Here is a 5,668-nt window from a genome sequence, read left to right as displayed (position 1 = left end):
CCTTCTTGCTGTGATCCTCTTACCTACTGATTCCCCTTCTCCACATTCTCCAAACATTTCACCCCTCACTTCCTTCCAGCCACATGCCCAGGGCACATTTCACTGCAGTGTGCCCCCCTTTTTTTCATTCTGTCTGTCATTTTCAATTCAAGATGTGCATTCCTCATCAAAATCTATGCACAAGATCCACTCTTCTTCTTTCTGGGCCACAGCTACTGTGAAAGACATTGACAGGATTCAAAATCCAAAGATATTTTCAGAAGTACATTTGGTAGAGGGGATACAGTGAAAGCTGAGTCTTCACCTATCATAAGGCAATTGGAGGCGAGTGTTCACAGTTGCCTAAAGGTATTACATTTAAACAAAATGTAAGTACATCCAAAAGATTAAGAATAGATCAAGCACTGTCAAACCAATATTAGTGGTAAACCAGAAATGTTCAAGGAAAATTAGCCTCCAAAAGTTGCCTAACAGTTTCAAGAAGCAGAGAGAACCTTTGAGTAGCAGGGTTGCCCCCCCCCTGCCCCCAATGCTTTCAATGTCAAGGCATGCTACAGTCAACTCAGCTGTGCATCTGTGGTTTCTCTGATGATCACTGATGGAAAGTGATAGATCAGAGAAAACCTGGAAACAACCTATTATAGCCTCTGAAGAATTACTCACATGTGGGGAAGTGGTGGTGAAAAATAGTAATTTGCCTGGAGCTATCCCTGATGCCTTGGTTTGCATGATCATTCAGGCAGAAAGCTTCCTTGGACAACAAAACACCTTGGGATGGAGTTTCCACACAATGCCAAACTCTTTTCAAGCAGATTTGGTACTTTATCTATTAGCCAAAGAAAAGAAGGGCCTAATTTGCTCTGACATAACAGGGAAACAGCATGCTGGCCACAGGCAGGGGTTCCCCTATCCACAGAGGAGCACTTATCCTTACGTTCAAAATGGCAGCGCTCAACTCCAGCGTTTCTCCACAGTTTAGTCTTTTAGCAGGACTTTTAATACCTGTGTCGAAGCAGCCTGAATCACTGCCCTGAGTCTGCAAATAGTATTAAATAAATAAATAAATAATAAATCACTAGCATAATTTCCAAAGATGTTAAGAGTTTGCCAGTTATTACTGTGAGCAGTCACTGTGGGGCATTTCCCACGGCTTAAAAATAGCACAATGGTTGCCGATTGAAAACGCTACTAATTTGCCATAACGCACGACGTCGTCAACAATCTGCAACAATCCTGAAACCGATCAGCAATAAGCGCTTCGTTGTGGCGCTTTCAGGGGAATCCAGAAAACTGGATTCACCCTCCGGATAGCGATACACTCCTGCAACCAATCTGCAACAGTAGCGCTAAAGACCTGTGCGTTACCATTGTAGCTGGTTCTTCAAAGTCCCTCCCCCTGGATCTCTCCTCCAAACTTCCGGCGAAGCGATCGCCATTTTTTTTTCTCGGAGCGAGCGGGGATAAACGCACCGGCGAGCCTCTTTCTGTTTAGAGGCTTCCCTGGCTTCAGTCCTTCACCTTTAGTCACTAAGCACAAACCACATAAAAGCCCGTTTGCTGAAATAAAGTCCCTTTATTTTTTACACATAAATTCAGCCGAAAATCGAGCCCGTGAGAAGGGGGGGGGGGAATTTTTTTTTATCACTCGAGCCAGCGTGCCAACGATCATACAATCAAACGATAGATCACATTAGGCAGCTGGATGGGTCTCTCCAGTGCAAGGAATCTACGTAGATTCGTTGCTATGGGTCTGTTTTTTTTTTTTAAAAAGCTTTCTTAAAGGGAAAGGGGCTGTTTGGGAGCATGCTAACGGCTGCCCATTGGCTGCTTGACGGCCAGGGGCGGGACAAGCTTGGCAATAGCGCTTCCTTTCTAGCGATTTCTGCCGAGACCGGAAGCCTGTGGGAAACGCTAAAAAACGCAACTGATTCCACTACAAAGCCAGGTGTGCAAAACGACGAATTCCACTATTTTAAATGGCGATTTTTCATTCCGCAAACAATTTGCAACAAAGATCGCCGTGGGAAATGGCCCTGTGTGTTGCTGCACCTGTTGCATGGCTGTAGGCATCAGTGGGACTGGGCCGAGTCCATTCAACTTGGAAGCACCCAAGCCTGTGCTCTCCGCAAGAAGAGTGCAAATGGAGCCATTACCCTCAAAAGTAATTATTTACATAGCCCCCCCCCAAAAAAAAAATCAGTATAATATTTAAAAGATGAGAAGGATATGCTCAGCACAGTATTTAAGAAGAATATTTAAGAAGACAGCTACCAAAAGTAAGCGGAAAAGTATGATCAGAAAGAATCAGTTAAACACAATGATCATATCTTCCCTTGTCCTCTTCTCCCTGATACACATGCCCAAGGCTCTCAACCATTCCAACCCCTCAGTCATCCCCGCGGTTCTTCTCTGAACACATTCCTTCTGGAACTCCAGTGACCAGAATTGGACACAATATTCCAGATCCCTATTGGAAAACATATGTGGCAGTTTTCACACCATAAATAGGATAAGCCGAAGAGTGCAGCGTTTTCTTTTTACCCCTCATAGGAACCGTCAGTGGAACAGGGGGTTACATTGAGATATTGTGGTGGGGGGAAATTAGAGGCAAACTTTGGCGAATAAAGTAGAAGTTTATGCTTTCTTCTTAAGGAGTAATACTTCACTGGCCAAACACAAACACAGGATACTTGATCTGTAGCAAAAAGGCCAATACATTGCAGGAAATAAGAAAATGCAGAATATCTGAATAATCAATGTGATTGAAATTGACAAGCAGCAGGATTCTGTAATATATGCTGTCCTCAAGAGGGGAATGTGCATATGGCTTTCCTGAATCTCAATATAATTTATGTATTTCTGAGATATAAAAATTGATGAAATACATTTATTTAAATCCCTGAGAAGAAATAATGGGTAATACTGGAAATGAATTCCAGCAGGCAAATTTACCCCCAGGGGATAATAAAATGATTGAAGTTCAAACCAAAAAATCATTAGGAACACAATTTTCATGGAGTGCTTCCTTTTTCTTATAAGGTACTAGATACTTTTTCCTGATTAATTTGACAAGGATAGGTAAAAAGTATTTTCCTTTCTGCAGAGCGTAGTGAGAAAACTATTGGAAAAAATGAAGCAAATATGTATGTTTTAAGAATGTATATGTAGTGTACTGTGTGTCAAGGCTGAAACATGGGCAAACAAAAGTAAGTTTTTCCTCATTAAATACATTACAAAATCAGAAAATGTACATAAGAATATCTGTTTAATCGGATACAGTTTCAAAGGTCATAAAATGCATTGAATATTAAACTAATGCTTGATGGGTTACCTTGAACCTGATTAGCATTCATGTAATTCTGCATAGTTCCATGCATGGGACACTGGACAGAAGACAAATCATCAGTAAACCTCATAGTTTCCAAAAGGACAGGTCACTCGCTGCCCGATTGGCCCCCACACCTGGAGTTGTGCCACCAATAGAGACAGTGCACTCTGCCAATGAGGGCCAACCATCTCACATTGCACTCTGCCAAACAGGGCCAATCATCTCAAATTGTACTCTGTCAAAGAGGGTCAAACAGCTCAAATTGCATGCCAATGTCTCACTTTCTACCTGACTGCCCCCTCCTGGAAATATTCCCACATTGTGGCTAAACTATCATTAGGAGATGGCCCTCAGCCAGGAAGGGTTAATAACGGGAAGGCTGCACAGAGACAGGAATGCCTAAGGAAAATTATGCTGTTTGCAGTGACAGGATGGGGGCTGCCACCTTCGCTTGGCAGGGAATGGAGGTTGAAGGTTGGTAGCAGGGGCGGGACATAGACTAAAGGGGTCAAGGAAGGCTGGGAAGCCATCACAAAGGCCCATCCACCACCCTGCTGGGCCCAGTGAGGCCTCTGCCACCCTTGATGACACCCATCTGAGTCTGGAAGGACCAGGTAGCCTCCCTGCTGTGTGCCAGGGATCAGGGCCATGGTACTGGCTCAGAGATGGCCCCATGCCTGCCCTGTGGGGTGCAGGGCAGCCAGGAGAAGCCTTCATATGCTGCTCCCTGGATCAGGGCTGGACACACGCTGAATTGGAAGTGGGCAGCTGTGCACACATGCTGAAATGGGGCCATGGCAAGATGCTCTCTGGATTGGCCCTCTGCCCCAAAACAGCCCCCCTGCTAGTCCTATGAGATGCAGGGCACCCAGAAGAAGCCTCCCCCTCTCTCCCTTCTTCTCCCTCCCACCCCCTGTCATTTTATCTCAATTCCTTTCTCCATTCCTCTTTCTCTTTCCCTTCCTTCCTTCCTTCCTTCCTTCCTTCCTTCCCTTGTCTCTCCTTCCTTCCTTCCTTCCTTCCTTCCTTCCTTCCTTCCTTCCTTCCTTCCTTCCTTCCTTCCTTCCACAGGCTTCCATGCTACCAAAAGATCTCCCTCTCCCCCTCCCTTCTCCATGGTCAGAAAGCTTTGGCAGGGAGGGTTGCCAGCTATGGGTTAGAAAATACCTGGAGGCTTTGGGGCTGGAAGTGGACATTTTTGGTGAACAGCAACTTCTCTGGAGTCTACTCTTCTGAAGTTTCCCCTTCAAAGCAGCCAATTTTGTCACCTGAGGATCCTCAGGTGCCTTTTGGATGCTGGCACCTGCAATTCTATGCCATGCAATCCTTCTCTGGGATGACTGCCTTTTGCATGTAAGAGCTGTTGTAATGCTGGGAGATGTCCCATCTCCAAAGCAGCCATATTCTCCAGGGGGACTCAACTCTGTGGTCTGGAGAAGAACTATGGTTCCAGGGAATGTCCCAGGTCCCACTTGGAGAGTGGCATCCCTGAACTGGGAGTCAATGCCACAGTCCTCCCTCCCCAGCTGCCCTTTTGCCAGGAGGGCTGATCTGTATGGTCTGTGCATGAACTCTAATTCCTGGAGATCTCCAAGGTTAGTGACCCCTGGGGTGGGAATAGTCCTGGAGCTGGAGCCTCAAGACGGTGCAATGTCTCACAGTCTCCCCTCCACTGCAGCCCTTTCCCCCTGTATAGCTGATCTTCATACTCTGCAGATGAACACTTTGAGATGACATACATGTTCGTGTGCGTGAAATTCCCCTGGCAAGACCTACAGCAGGCCAGAGATTAGCAACCGATGGCCAAGCGCTTTTCCCTGCACTCTCTGCATCCAGAGAGAGATATGGGGGAGAGGGGGAGGCTGACACTCAAATGCGATAAGATACAATAACATTTACTGTATATAGCCAAAGGCCATTACAAAGCACAATTAAAACAATGTGGTACAAATACGAATAAAACAATATTTCTCCAATATTGTGTACATAAAATTGTAAAGACACTCAGATGTACCTGTTTCTCCATTGGGACTGCTGCCTTGGGACCAGTTGTAATCTCCAGGCCTCCCCATGAGGTTCAAAAACAAAACCTTGTTGATCCCAAGAGATAGAAGTTGAGAAACAAATTGATAATTAGCTGTGTGATAAAGTCTTTATTTAAAATAGACTATCGCACAGCCATTTATTGATTCTTTTTCTCGGCTCCCCTGGAGGTTGGCAACTCAACTGGCTGTACATGGAGTAGGCATCAAATCCAGAGATTGGAGTCTGCCACTCTTTAACCACTCCACCACACTGAATCTTAAGATAGAGAGGGAAGCAGGGGGAGGAGGATGTTGA

The sequence above is a fragment of the Paroedura picta genome, chromosome 6, assembly GCF_049243985.1.
Source record: "Paroedura picta isolate Pp20150507F chromosome 6, Ppicta_v3.0, whole genome shotgun sequence".
Classification (NCBI taxonomy): Eukaryota; Metazoa; Chordata; class Lepidosauria; order Squamata; family Gekkonidae; genus Paroedura; species Paroedura picta.
Note: the sequence above shows the minus strand (reverse complement) of the source record.